Below are 15528 nucleotides of genomic sequence, written 5' to 3'. Positions count from 1 at the left end.
ACCTTCCACCCCCCGCAAGAAAGAAAGGAAAAATACCCCGCGACCTCCCACCGCCCCGGCCCGGGCAGCCCCCGCCCCCGAGCGACCCCCGCCTCTGGGCGTCCGCCTCACTCCAGCCTCCCGGCCTCGCCTCACTCTCGCAGCCCTTCGGGCGCGCACGCGAAGACGCCTGTGACATGAACGGAGCCCGGAGCAGCCCCGAGGCCCCGACGCGGCAGCGGCGACGGCGGCCGCGCCGCGGGGTATTAATCCCGGTCGGTGGGGAGGCTCCGGAGGCTGCCCTCACCATCTCCGCCTCCCAGTCGCCTCCGCCTCCGCCTCCTCCTCCGAGGCTGCGCTGCTCCCAGCCACCCCCACTATCGGCGGACTCGACTGGAAAGACAGCGGGATAAGCCTCACCCGCGTTCTGGCTGCGGCTCCGCGGAACGAACCTCCCCTCCCCGGCCCACCCCCTTCGGCAAATACACAACTCCGCTCGGTCCAGTCCGGGTTTATCGCTGGTGAGGAGGAGGAGGCGGAGGAGGCGGCGCGGCCGAGCCCCGGAAGGCCCCGACCCTCCGCGCCCTCATTGGCTGGCGAGGAGGGCGGGTCGGCGCCTCGGGAACGTCCATTGGCTACATTGCCTTCCTTCAGGACCCCTCGAGGGGTGGTCCGAGGCTGTCCATCAGGCGCAGGCCACACCCCCCGGCGTGCCATTCCACTCCCTCGCCGGCGCTCGGCCCTCCGCCGTCCCTCCCTCCCCCTTGCCTCCCACCCCCGCCCCCCACCCCCGGGTCCGTCAGGTCAGGCCGCCCGAATTTCGCTCGCCCGCTGCACCCATCGGCGGCTCGGTCTCTGGGGACAGGGTGCCCGAGCTGCCCCTCCAGGGCCCGGGACAGCCTGAGGTGAGGCCGTGGCCGCCTCGCCCTAGCTCGGCCTGGGCGCCCAGGCCCCTGGAGCCGCCCCAACGACCCTAACGAGGAGAGACGCGGCCTCGATGTCCCTCAACGCCCTCCCTGCCCAGTTCCTGAAGCCCCCGTGAGGGCGAGCCGGGCAAGGGCTGGAGCGAGGCAAAGTGGGAGGTCGGGGGCAGCGTGAAGTGGGTCTTGAAGTGCTGAGGGAGGGGAACACTTCCACCCTCGCCTCACCCCGTGGGGAATTCCCCCACCTCCCGTCATGGCTGCAGGAGGAGACGACGTCCTCCATTTTGTCGGGACTGCTGTGGGAACTTGGGACCAATTCAAAACCAAAACCCCGTGGGCTGGGAAACTTGGCCCCGCGAAGCCCCAACTGGGCTCCGCCATTCGGCCGAGGGGACAGCCCCGATTCCAGCGTCTGCGCCTGAGGGGCCCTTGGGGACGGGCGCCACGGTGGAGAGACCCGACGGCCTCCCCGCCTCCATCAACCAAGATGGAGGAAGCTGCGGGCTCCCTGGAGCTCTCCCGCCTGTTGGAGGGCTGGAGCCTCCCCTCGTGTGCTCTCCGGCGCTGCGTCGTTCTCCTCCGCAGCCTCTTTCGCTGCCCTCCCCAGCCTCTACCCAGCTTCTCCACTGCCTTCCACCATCTCCTGGTCCTCAACGGTTGAGGAGACTCCACTCCACAGTTTGCTCAATCGCTTCGCCCAACCAGGGCCGGCTCGATTGCGGGGAGCTGAGCGAAGGTGCGGAGTGTTGCAGCCGCCCGGGCGGGCGTGCCGGAAGCCACATCGACGATGGGGCTTTGTTCGTCGTCTCACACCTACGTCTTCGGCGCACGTCATGGTGCTGTGCAATTTCCAAGATTCCACGTAAAGAAGAAAGTGAGGCCTCTTTCGTCTCACCCTAGCGGTTGTTAGTGGGATTCAACCGTTGATGTTGGGGAAATAAATGGATGGATAGACTTCGATTTCATGATATCTAACACCACTGCCTATTAATAATAGACGTGTGATGTTACAATTTAAAGTTTTCACGATGATGATGAACATGAGGTTTTTAATGAATTAATCAACTCAGTGAAAACTGAAGTTGAACAGTTTTAGATGCCACTTAACAGAAGCGTAATCCCTAGAAATTGAGATCCATTCATTCACTAGAACTTAAAAATCAAATAATCCTTCCACCTAGAGCTAAATGCAATAAACATACTGCTCTCTAAGTTGAAGAAGATCCAACATGTATTTCAACTAGCTTTTCAGAATGGTATTATCTTTATTTTTCAGTAAACATTTTATTTCATAATTGAAAATTTTGTTTTCAATACAATATCCTTGTAAGATTTGTACTACACAGTATTGTTTTACACTGACTTTTTTTAATTTTTTTTTAATTTATTTGAGAGAGAAAGCACAAAGGGGGCAGGGAGAGGGAGGGGAGATGCAAACTCCCCAATGAGCAGGGAGCCTGACACAGTTGGGCTCTATCCTGGGACCCTGAGATCATGACCTGAGCCGAGGGCAGTCGCTTAACTGACTGAGCCACCCAGGTGCCCCTTACTGACAGTTTTGATCACTATCTTCACAACAGAAACATCTTCTATTACCAAACGCAGGGCAACATTGTAATAATTCTGTGAAAACGCATAAATCTCTTTTCTGTTACCATATACCACAGCAATAGGTACTGCTCCTTGAGTTTATAGTTGGAAGGCTTGAATAGAGATATTTCCCAATAAGCTCTGTCATAGACTTAAATGCTAGATTGGATTTCCACATGTTCAATTTGAGGAAGTTTTATGCTGCTATGAATTCCCTGGCATTATTGCATTTTATAATTAACAAGAATAATAATTACAGTAGGATATATTATTCACATTTTGTATCCCTTCATTTAAGTCTTTGTCGGAAAATGTTCACCGGGTTGCCTACACAATATCAGGGAGAAATCTAGTTGATGGCTTAGAATCGCTAAAAATAAACCACATTTTTGTCACAATTTAAATAAAAATTACACTTTATTTTATACAAAAGTACTTTTAAAAATAAATATTTGGATGTTTGCTACCATCATTATTCATAATTTCCATAAAGGTATAAACAATCTAAATGTCCATTAACTGATGAATGTATAAAACCAAAAGTGTTATATCTATACAATGAAATATTATTCATCCATAACAAGGAATGAAGTTCTGGTCCATACAAGCATGGATGAAATTTGTAGACATTATACCAAGGAAATAAACTGAACACAAAAGACAATTTGTTGTTGATTGATTATGTGAATTGTCCAGGGTAAGCAAATCTATAGAGACAGAAGGTAGATAATTGGTTGCCTAGGCCTAGGGAGGTGGGGGAGGGAATGGAGAAATAAAAATGTCTAAAATTGGCTGTAGTGATGGTTGGACAGCTCTGAATACACTACTAAAACCTTGAATTGTTCACTTTAAGTGGGAGAACTGTATGGTATGGAATTATATCTCAATAAAGTATTACTAAAAATGTGTGTCTGTGTGTGTGTTGTGTGTGTGTGTGTGTGTGTGTGTGTGTGTAGTTATTCAGTACTAATCACAAAAGCATACTAAGCATTGCAGGAAGGCAAAATGAAGATATGAGCAGAAGATGCATCTCAAATACTTGCTTGGCCACTCAAAACCTTGAGCAAGTTACCTCTCTCTCTGAGCCTCAGTATAGTCACTTATAAAATAAAGTAATGCAGCACTGTTGTAAGGATCAAATAACTGTGTGCAAGTGATATAAAAATGTTAGAAGTTGTTGGGGCAGCTGGGTGGCTCAGTCGTTAAGTGGCCAGCTCTTGGTTTTGGCTCAAGTCATACCTCAGGATCACACCCCACCTTGGGCTCTGCATTCAGTGCAGTGTCTGCTGAGGATTCTCCCCTTCCTGTCTGCTTCTTCACCTTCTCCCTTACCCTCTGCCCCTCCCCTCGCTCCTCTTCTCTCCTCTGCTCTTCCACCCCCAACTTGTGCTCCCTCTCTAAAATAAAATCTTGGGGCGCCTGGGTGGCTCAGTCGTTAAGCGCCTGCCTTTGGCTCAGGGCGTGATCCCGGCGTCTGGGATCGAGCCCCACATCGGGCTCCTCTACTGGGAGCCTGCTTCTTCCTCTCCCACTCCCCTGCTTGTGTTCCCTCTCTTGCTGGCTGTCTCTCTCTGTCAAATAAATAAATAAAATCTTTAAAAAATTAAAAATAAAATAAATAAATCTTTTTAAAAATGTTAGAAGTTGCTAAAACAGTATATCTTGAAAGTTCTCATCACAAGAAAACAAAATTGTAATCGTGTGGCCATGATATTAACTAGACTTATTGTAATCATTTCTCTCTCTCTCTGTATATATAAATACAATTATACTATATACATGTATATGTGTGTGTGTGTGTGTATAGATATATATATATGGAAACCAAGAACTTACCAGTAATTAAGATGCAATATAATAGCTATTCTGAGTAAAACTTAGGAACCAGAATGCCCAAGTTTGAATTCTGTCTTTATCCACAAATTCACTGGGTACTATCGGCGGACCTGGACTGGAAAGACAGCGGGGATAAGCCTCACCCGGTTCTGGCTGCGGCTCCGCGGAACGAACCTCCCCTCCCCCGGCCCACCCCCCTTCGGCAACACGCACAACTCCGCTCGGTCCAGTCCCGGGTTTATCGCTGGTGAGGAGGAGGAGGCGGAGGAGGCGGCGGCGCGGCCGAGCCCGGGAAGGCCCCGCCCTCCGCGCCCTCATTGGCTGGCGAGGAGGGCGGGTCGGAGCGCCTCGGGAACGTCCATTGGCTACATCTGCCTTCCTTCAGGACCCCTCGAGGGGTGGTCCGAGGCTGTCCATCAGGCGCAGGCCACACCCCCCGGCGTGCCATTCCACTCCCTCGCCGGCGCTCGGCCCTCCGCCGTCCCTCCCTCCCCCTTGCCTCCCACCCCCGCCCCCCACCCCCGGGTCCGTCAGGTCAGGCCGCCCGAATTTCGCTCGCCCGCTGCACCCATCGGCGGCTCGGTCTCTGGGGACAGGGTGCCCGAGCTGCCCCTCCAGGGCCCGGGACAGCCTGAGGTGAGGCCGTGGCCGCCTCGCCCTAGCTCGGCCTGGGCGCCCAGGCCCCTGGAGCCGCCCCAACGACCCTAACGAGGAGAGACGCGGCCTCGATGTCCCTCAACGCCCTCCCTGCCCAGTTCCTGAAGCCCCCGTGAGTGGCGAGCCGGGCAAGGGCTGGAGCGAGGCAAAGTGGGAGGTCGGGGGCAGCGTGAAGTGGGTCTTGAATGTGCTGAGGGAGGGGAACACTTCCACCCTCGCCTCACCCCGTGGGGAATTCCCCCACCTCCCGTCATGGCTGTAGGAGGAGACGACGTCCTCCATTTTGTCGGGACTGCTGTGGGAACTTGGGACCAATTCAAAACCAAACCCCGTGGGGCTGGGAAACTTGGCCCCGCGAAGCCCCAACTGGGCTCCGCCATTCGGCCGAGGGGACAGCCCCTGATTCCAGCGTCTGCGCCTGAGGGGCCCTTGGGGGACGGGCGCCACGGTGGAGAGACCCAGACGCCGCTCCCCGCCTCCATCAACCAAGATGGAGGAAGCTGCGGGCTCCCCTGGAGCTGGGCTCTCCCGCCTGTTGGAGGGGCTGGAGCCTCCCCTCGGTGTGTCCTTCGGCGCTGCCGTCGTTCTCCTCCGCAGCCTCTTTCGCTTGCCCTCCCCCAGCCTCTACCCAGCTTCTCCACTGCCTTCCACCATCTCCTGGTCCTCAACGGTTGAGGGAGACTCCACTCCACAGTTTGCTCAATCGCTTCGCCCAACCAGGGCCGGCTCGATTGCGGGGAGCCGAGCGAAGGTGCGGAGTGTTGCGGCGCGCCCCGGGGCGGGCGTGCCGGGGGAAGCCACATCGACGATGGGGCTTCTCTTTTGTTCGTCGTCTACACCTACGTCTTCGGCGCACGTCATGGTGCTGTGCAATTTCCAAGATTCCACGTAAAGAAGAAAGTGAGGCCTCTTTCGTCTCACCCTAGCGGTTGTTAGTGGGATTACAACCGTTGATGTTGGGGAAATAAATGGATGGATAGACTTCTCGATTTCATGATATCTAACACCACTGCCTATTAATAAATAGACGTGTGATGTTACAATTTAAAGTTTTACACGATGATGATGAACATGAGGTTTTTAATGAATTAATCAACTCAGTGAAAACTGAAGTTGAACAGTTTTAGATGCCACTTACAGAACGTAATCCCATAGAAATTGAGATCCATTCATTCACTAGAACTTAAAAAATCAAATAATCCTTCCACCTAGAGCTAAATGCAATAAACATACTGCTCTCTAAGTTGAAGAAGATCCAACATGTATTTCAACCAGCTTTTCAGAATGGTATTACTTTTATTTTTCAGTAAACATTTTATTTCATAATTGAAAATTTTGTTTTCAATACAATATCCTTGTAAGACTTTGTACTACACAGTATTGTTTTACACTGACTTTTTTTTAATTTTTTTTTTAATTTATTTGAGAGAGAAAGCACAAAGGGGAGCAGGAGAGGGAGGGGGAGATGCAAACTCCCCAATGAGCAGGGAGCCTGACACAGTTGGGCTCTATCCTGGGACCCTGAGATCATGACCTGAGCCGAAGGCAGTCGCTTAACTGACTGAGCCACCCAGGTGCCCCTTACACTGACAGTTTTGATCACTATCTTCACAACAGAAACATCTTCTATTACCAAACGCAGGGCAACATTGTAATAATTCTGTGAAAACGTACACTATCTCTTTTCTGTTACCATATACCACAGCAATAGGTACTGCTCCTTGAGTTTATAGTTGGAAGGCTTGAATAGAGATATTTCCCAATAAGCTCTGTCATAGACTTAAATGCTAGATTGGATTTCCACATGTTCAATTTGAGGAAGTTTTATGCTGCTATGAATTCCCTGGCATTATTGCCATTTTATAATTAACAAGAATAATAATTACAGTAGGATATATTATTCACATTTTGTATCCCTTCATTTAAGTCTTTGTCCAGGAAAATGTTCACCGGGTTGCCTACACAATATCAGGGAGAAATCTAGTTGATGGCTTAGAACTGCTAAAAATAAACCACATTTTTGTCACAATTTAAATAAAAATTACACTTTATTTTATACAAAAGTACTTTTAAAAATAAATATTTGGATGTTTATACCATCATTATTCATAATTTCCATAAAGGTATAAACAATCTAAATGTCCATTAACTGATGAATGTATAAACCAAAAGTGTTATATCTATACAATGAAATATTATTCATCCATAACAAGGAATGAAGTTCTGGTCCATGCCACAGCATGGATGAAATTTGTAGACATTATACCAAGGGAAATAAACTGAACACAAAAGACAATTTGTTGTTGATTGATTATGTGAATTGTCCAGGGTAAGCAAATCTATAGAGACAGAAGGTAGATAATTGGTTGCCTAGGCCTAGGGAGGTGGGGAGGGAATGGAGAAATAAAAATGTCTAAAATTGGCTGTAGTGATGGTTGGACAGCTCTGAATACACTAAAAACCTTGAATTGTTCACTTTAAGTGGGAGAACTGTATGGTATGGAATTATATCTCAATAAAGCTATTACTAAAAATGTGTGTCTGTGTGTGTGTTTGTGTGTGTGTGTGTGTGTGTGTGTGTGTAGTTATTCAGTACTAATCACAAAAGCATACTAAGCATTGCAGGAAGGCAACATGAAGATATGAGCAGAAGACGTGCATCTCAAATACTTGCTTGGCCACTCAAAACCTTGAGCAAGTTACCTTCTCTCTGAGCCTCAGTATAGTCACTTATAAAATAAAGTAATGCAGCACTGTTGTAAGGATCAAATAACTTGTGTGCAAGTGATATAAAAATGTTAGAAGTTGTTGGGGCAGCTGGGTGGCTCAGTCGTTAAGTGGCCAGCTCTTGGTTTTGGCTCAAGTCACAATCTCAGGATCACACCCCACCTTGGGCTCTGCATTCAGTGCAGTGTCTGCTGAGGATTCTCTCCCTCTTCCTGTCTGCTTCTTCTTCACCTTCTCCCTTACCCTCTGCCCCTCCCCCTCTGCTCCTTCTCCTCTGCTCTTCCACCCCCAACTTGTGCTCCCTCTCTAAAATAAATAAATCTTGGGGCGCCTGGGTGGCTCAGTCGTTAAGCGTCTGCCTTTGGCTCAGGGCGTGATCCCGGCGTTCTGGGATCGAGCCCCACATCGGGCTCCTCTACTGGGAGCCTGCTTCTTCCTCTCCCACTCCCCCTGCTTGTGTTCCCTCTCTTGCTGGCTGTCTCTCTCTCTGTCAAATAAATAAATAAAATCTTTAAAAAAATTAAAAAATAAAATAAATAAATCTTTTTTAAAAATGTTAGAAGTTGCTAAAACAGTATATCTTGAAAGTTCTCATCACAAGAAAAACAAATTTGTAACTGTGTGGGCCATGATATTAACTAGACTTATTGTAATCATTTCTCTCTCTCTCTGTATATATAAATACAATTATACTATATACATGTATATGTGTGTGTGTGTGTGTATAGATATATATATATGGAAACCAAGAACTTACCAGTAATTAAGATGCAATATAATAGCTATTCTGAGTAAAACTTAGGAACCAGAATGCCCAAGTTTGAATTCTGTCTTTATCCACAACTACCTGGGTGATTTTAGGGATGTTTTAACTTTCTAAGCCTAGGGTGCCTGGGTGGCTCAATCAGTTAAGCATCTGCCTTCAGCTCAGGTCTTGATCCCAGGGTCCTAGGATCGAGTCCCACTTTGGGCTCCCTGCTCAGGAGGGAGTCTGCTTCTCCCTCTGCCTCTGCTCCTCCCCGCTGCTGGTGCTTTCTCTCTCTCAAATAAATTAAATATTTTTTTAAAAACTCTCTAAGCTTAAATTTTAGCATGTATAAAATGTAGATAATAATTTCACTCTCACAGAGTTTCAGGGGGGATTCAATGGGATACACATGTGAAACTTGTACCTCACACTTATTAGGACCTCAAAAACTTTAGCTGTTTTTATTATTGGTAACTGACTTAGTGGAATATTTTTTAAATTCTTTATAATATTTTGTGAGGAAGACAAACATACTGATATCTCTATCATCAATACTATGCTAGTGTATAATAAAAAAACATGATCATGATAATCATTATCATTACAAATCTTGGAAGAAATGTACTTCAAATCAAAGTCTTTTTTTTTTTTTCTTGGAAAGGAGCTTAGTATAATCTCATGGTACATCTCATCTTCCCAGTATAGATAGTAGGAAATTAGAAGTTCAGAAAGAAGAATTGTTTGGGGGCTGAGGATTGGAGAGCTAATGCAGACTAACATTTTAACTTTTACCATTAAAAGGGGGGGGAAGCAATATTTTAATCATTGAAGCACTGAGAGAAATTTTCTGTGGGAAAAGGAACAAAAACAGAGAGAAGCTCAACATGGCTAATTGCTACATAAAAATAGTATGCCTAGGTAGAGTGCTTCCAATATAACTAAACAAAAATAATATTAATAAAAATTGTTTTAGCATGTTTGACTTTTAATAATTTGATATCATATTATAGCAATCAAGAATCTTAATAATGTTATTCTACCATTGTGAAGAAAAGGTGAAGTCCTGATAAAATAAAATAAGTCAGTTGTACAATTTTTCTTAACAAATTGCTTATATAGTATTTATAGTGCCAGGAATTGTCTGTGTTCGTTGTGAATAATAACACATTATCCTCTTAAAAACTCTGTGAAGTAGTTAATATTACTGTCCCACTTTTACAGATGAGAAAACTGAAGTAAAGAAAGGCTGGGGTTACCTGCCTGGCTCAGTCGGTAGAGTATGCGACTCTTTGAGCTCGGAGTTGTGAGTTCAAGCCCCATGTTGGGCATAGAGCTTACTTTAAAAATAAATAAATAAAATGAAGAATAATTTTTTTAAAAGGTTAAGGAACTTATTCAAGTTCACGTAGCTACAAAGTGATGGAGAGAAACTCATGGTCCTAGGATTTTTGGCTCCACAGCCCATACTCTTAACTACCTCATCATGCTGCCTCACCAGGATAGTCCTCTCCTGATTCTTCTCTTAAATATGTCATCTTAGATCATTTAAAACACAGCACAAAATAATACATTCTGGAGCAGTGGCGTATAAACCTTTTTGACCATGACAACCACTAGGATATATGTTATACATGGAGACCAAGTACAAGCCCAACTATATTCATTACTAGATAACAAAGCAGAAGTTACATAGAAGAATTATTTCCTTTACTACCTCAGATGGATTCCAATATTTTCTATTCTAGTCTATTTAAATCTAGTCTATACTGTTGTCTTCCTTTTTTAAAAAATAAACAGTGGTTTCAGCCCTCCAAATTGATTTCATGGTTTACAAACTGTGGTTTGAAAAACACTATTCTAAAGAAAGCAAGTCATGGATAAAATCAAGTTCTAAAAAGGAGTAAAAACACAAGATGATATCAGAAACTGAGTAATCTGGAATGAACTATAAGTTGAAAAACTCATTTTTAAAAATAGACATTTAAGCTGCCATTCTTCCTAAATATATAAGCTCCTTATTCCTTCTTAACAACATGCTTTACACTTTATAAAACTGTAATGCAGCCAATTAACAAATGTCTCTGGAAAAGCAATGTGATGATTTAGAAAAGAATGAAGAGTTGGAATGGATACTGACTCCACCATCCCTTAGCTTTGTGACCCTAGACCTTTCCAAGCTTCGGTTTCTTCTTCAGTAAAATGAGGGAATTGTACATAATGTGCCAGTAAAGGAAAATCCACTTTTCTTTCTTTATAGTTTTCTCATTCCCTGGAATCCCAACATCTCCAACCAATATTTTCTTACTTGCCCAGCTCATTATGAACATTTCCTTCCTCTCATTTCAGTTCCCATTATTTATTAAATAATAAAATACGTTCACCCCTATTTTCTTAACAACGATTGCTCTTCACTCCTCCTTAGCTGGTTCACACTAGAGTATGGGGATGCATCATACTCCTCGTTTTATCTCCCAGTAAGCCCTGCCACCCCTAGTGCCTTCTAAGCTTTAGAGATACTCACTGGAAAATAGAAGAAAATTTTAAAAGAAACTATTATAAATATTATATTAGATGATTGTGGAGGTTCTTTCCAGCAACTCAATTCTATGATCTTATAAAATCATAAGCTGAAAATAATGATTTAAAAGTTTAATTTTTGCCCATTATGGATTCCTCATATTAACAACTATTATTTTAAGTTTCCGTGTCAAGTAGTAATTCTGCAAGACGTTAAAACCTAAAATTGATCAGGTCTAACCATTTTGAATTTACCATACTTATATTTTTAAATATTTTTTCCTGTTTCCATGGACAATACATACATTCAGTGAAAAAAAAATTGAAAAACCTGAAAAATGCAAAGGAAAAAAATTACCAATAATCCTTGCACCCAAGGATAACTATTGTTTTTAAGATTTTGTTTTTAAGTTATATGTATACCCAAGATGGCGTTTGAACTCACAACCCCAACATCAAGAGTCACACACTCTAGTGACTGAGCCAGCCAGACACCCCAAACCTTCTTTTGTTGTTACTGTTTTTAGGATTTTATTTTTAAGTAATCTCTACACCTAAGCTGGGGCTCAAACTCACAACCCTGAGAAGGATAACGATTGTTAACATTTTTTTTCAACATACCTTATTTTTTAAAGCAGCTTTGGATTCACAGCAAAATTGAGCAGAAAGTGCAAAGAATTCCCATATCCCTCCTGTTCCCACACTTGCATAGCCTCCACCACTCACAACATTCCACACCAGAGTGGTATATTTGTTACAATGGATGAACCTACATTGATGTATGGTACTCGCTCAAAGTCCATAGATTACATTGGGTTCACTCTTGATGTTGTATATTCTGTATGTTTTGCTTAATGTATCATGACATGTATCTACCATTATAGTATCATTTAGAATAGTTGCACTACCCTAAAAATAACCTGTGCTTCCACCTATTTATCCCTCCCTTCTGCCTAACTCATAGCAACCTCTTGCCTTTTTACTGTGTCCAATAGTTTTGTGTTTTCCACAATGTCATATAGTTGGAATCATACGTTACTATAGTCTTTTCTAATTGTCTTCTTTCACTTAGCAATAAGCATTTAATGTTTCTCCGTGTTTTTTCTGGCTTGATAGCTCATTTCTTTTGAGCACTCCCATTGTCTGGATGTATCACCATTTATCCACTCACCTACTGAAGCACATCTTGGTTGCTCCCAAGGTTTGGCAATTATGAATACAGCTGCTATAAAGTCTGTGTTCAGATCTTTATGTGGAATCAGTTTCCAATTCATTTGGATAAATACCAAGGAGTGGAATGGCTGGATATTATGGTAAGAGTATGTTTAATTTTACAAGAAACTGCCAAAAGGCCTTTCATATTGGAATTTTGCACTTCCACCAGTAACGAATGAGAGTTCTTGTTCTATATACTTATCAGCCCTTGGTGTTGTCAGCACTTTGGATTTTCACCACTCTTATAGGTGTGTAGTGGTATCTCGTTTTACGTTGTTAACATTTTGGTGTACCAATATTTTTCCGCTTTTTTTCCACAGAAAATTTTTAAAACATTTATATCACTCACAGAAACTATCTCTTGGTAATCTTTTTTATTACATGGCATAGACATGAAGAAGAGATTCTGTAAGAGCTAATGAGATCAGAGGAGTAAAATTGCCTTTGAGAATAGGGTCATCATCTTCATTTTGCTTTTGTCAGGTAAAATGATGTTAAGAAAGATGCATAGATGGGCACTTGGGTGGCTCAGTCGATTAAGCATCTGCCTTCAGCTCAGGTCATGATCTCAGGGTCATGATCTCAGGGTCCTGGGATCAAGGACCAGAGTTGGGCTCCCTGCTCAGAGGGCAGTCTGCTTCTCCCTCTGTCCCTCCCACTGCTTGTGCCTCTCCCCCTGCTCTTGTACTCTCTCTCTCAAATAAGTAAATAACATCTTATAAAAAAAAAAAAGAAGAAGAAGAAGAGATGCATAGAGACTAATATATAGCTAGGAAGAGAATTGCACTTTGGCTTCCTTCTACTAGTGAAATATGAAATCAAGCTCAAGGATCCACCCATAAAAAAGTGGAACTTTGGGATAGGCTGAATACTCATAATAGGTAGGAAAATAAAAACACTAGACATACTTATTTACTATGCGATGTGATATAAAATGTTTTGTGGAAAATGCTTTTGAGGCACTATATCTACAGTGGTAAGGAACTAATTTTGGATCTAATCATCATTTTTAAAATGTAACAAGGAGGGACACCTGGGTGGCTCAGTTGGTTAAGTGTCTGCCTTTGGCTCAGGTCATGATCTCATGATCCTGGGATCAAGGGACCCCCTACTACCCCATACCCCAGCATCAGGCTCCTGGCTCTGTGGGGAGTCTGCTTGTCCCTCTGCCTCTCCCCCCACTCGTGCTTACACTCTCACTCTCTCTCTTTCTCCTCTCTCTCAAATAATTAAATAAAAATAAAATCTTTTAAATATAATAAGGAAAAAAGAATTATAATCAAAATTAGAATTATCAAACTTGATATAACAGAAAACTTTAATCAACTAACGTCTAGTGGTGGTTATGAAAATTAGTCATTGTTACTAGCTGAATGTGGAACTTCTGTTAAGATATTTGTTCATTCATTCCACAGATACTGAGTGTCTATGTTTGCCAGATACTATGGTAAGTGCTAGGGATATAATGGTGAGTAAGACAGATGTAATTCCTACTCTCCTGGAATGTACAGTCTGGACTAGAAAGAGCCAACAAATATGGAATTACCAAAATAAATAAAATAATTACAGTTAACTGCTGGGAAGGAAATAAGCAGACCTTCTTTATAGAAAATAACAATGGATACCTATACTCATGATTTTGGAAGATCTCTCTGAGGCAGTAACATTTAAACATATCTGCCAAAGGAGAATTCATTAGAATAACTAAAGGAATATTGTTCTAAACAACAGGAAAGACAAGAATTAAACTCATCCTAGGAACTGAAAGACCAATAGGGTGGAGAGTACTAGACCAAGGTAAAGAGTGACCAAAGACGAGGGTGAAGAGCCTTTAAGTATTCAAAAGAGAAATAGTAAAGAAAGATCTGATGGGTGCCTGGTGGCTTAGTTGGTTAAGCGTCAGACTCTTGGTTTCCTCTCAGGTTATGATTTCAGGGTTGTAAGACCAAACCCCATCGGGCTTCGAGCTGGACATAGGAGACTGCTTAGGATTCTCTCTCTCCCTCTCCCTTTGCTCCATTCATGTGTGCTCTCTCTCTCTTCCTCCCTCCCTTAAAAAAAAAAAATCTGAGCTTTCCAAAGCTGCCTAAAGAATATAAAATCCAAGCTTCTTTTCATGGCCATAAATACTTCACAATTCTGCCCACTAATCCAGCCTCATCTCCCCTCTGGCTCCTCTCAAACAGCTGACAGCCTTGACACCTTGGATGACTTATTCTTCCCCAACCGTTCTGCACACTTTTAATAGACCCCGACTTAGTACTATATCCTCAAACTAGTAAAAAGTTGCCTTCTATTCAGTCTGGTGAGCTATTTCATCTTTAAGGCAGAAACATCACATTTGGGTACACATACCTCTGGGATTCACAAACACTTTCCAAACAGTACAGGAGCAAGAACAGTTTCAGAGTAATCAATTTCCAGGTCCTCAAATTCAGTTGTACTCTTTCCTAAGATTGACCTGCCTGAGAACTCCTTAGGGTAAAGCTGTGCTTTCATATCTACCTTCTCCCACTTTTTGAGGGGGGCGGGAGGGAGACAGGGGCAGCGGAGGAAGTGGGAGAGGGGTGGAGGGCCAGAGAGAGAGTCTTTTTTTTTTTTTAAGATTTTATTTATTTATTTGACAGAGAGAGAGAGACAGCCAGCGAGAGAGGGAACACAAGCAGGGGGAGTGGGAGAGGAAGAAGCAGGCTCCCAGCAGAGGAGCCTGACATGGGGCTTGATTCCAGGACTCCAGGATCACGCCCTGAGCCGAAGGCAGGCACTTAATGACTGAGCCACCCAGGCACCCCCAGAGAGAGAGAGTTAATCAGGCTCCACGTGGAGCATGGATCCTAACGTGGGGCTCGATCTCACAACCCTGAGATCATGACCTGAGCCAAAACCAAGAGTCTGACGCTGAACTGACTAAGCCTCCCAGGTGCCCCTACTCTTTCCCACTTTAAAACAAAAGGCAGGCATGGTGCCCAATGAAAAGATGATTTGAAATACTGGCATAAGTTTTAATGTAAATTAATGAATCTTATGGCTGGGTAACAGCTTCTTAAAAATTCTTTATTTTCTTTTTTTTTTTTAAGATTTTATTTATTATTTATTCGACAGAGATAGAAACAGCCAGCGAGAGAGGGAACACAAGCAGGGGGAGTGGGAGAGGAAGAAGCAGGCTCCCAGCAGAGGAGCCTGACATGGGGCTTGATTCCAGGACTCCAGGATCACGCCCTGAGCCGAAGGCAGGCACTTAATGACTGAGCCACCCAGGCACCCCCAGAGAGAGAGAGTTAATCAGGCTCCACGTGGAGCATGGATCCTAACGTGGGGCTCGATCTCACAACCCTG

General features: G+C 44.2%; 1 protein-coding gene across 4 annotated transcripts in view; it reads right to left on the bottom strand.

Annotated features, from left to right (window-relative positions):
- Positions 1 to 4612, bottom strand: part of ZMYM2 (zinc finger MYM-type containing 2) — a 136239-nt gene extending 131627 nt beyond the window's left edge. For 3 of the 4 annotated variants that reach the window (XM_040621208.1, XM_040621209.1, XM_040621223.1), the window contains exon 1: positions 4472 to 4573. The gene's annotated coding sequence lies outside the window, so the exon portion shown is untranslated. Of the gene's footprint in view, positions 1 to 4471 lie in introns of all 4 variants that reach the window. The other variant, XM_040621217.1, reaches the window with a different exon arrangement.
- Positions 4613 to 15528: the final 10916 nt, after the last annotated feature.

The sequence above is a fragment of the Ursus maritimus genome, unplaced genomic scaffold (genome assembly GCF_017311325.1).
Source record: "Ursus maritimus isolate PB19 unplaced genomic scaffold, ASM1731132v1 scaffold_10, whole genome shotgun sequence".
NCBI classification, from domain to species: Eukaryota; Metazoa; Chordata; class Mammalia; order Carnivora; family Ursidae; genus Ursus; species Ursus maritimus.
The sequence above is the reverse complement of the archived record's forward strand: the minus strand, read 5'-3'. Positions and strand labels throughout refer to the sequence as shown.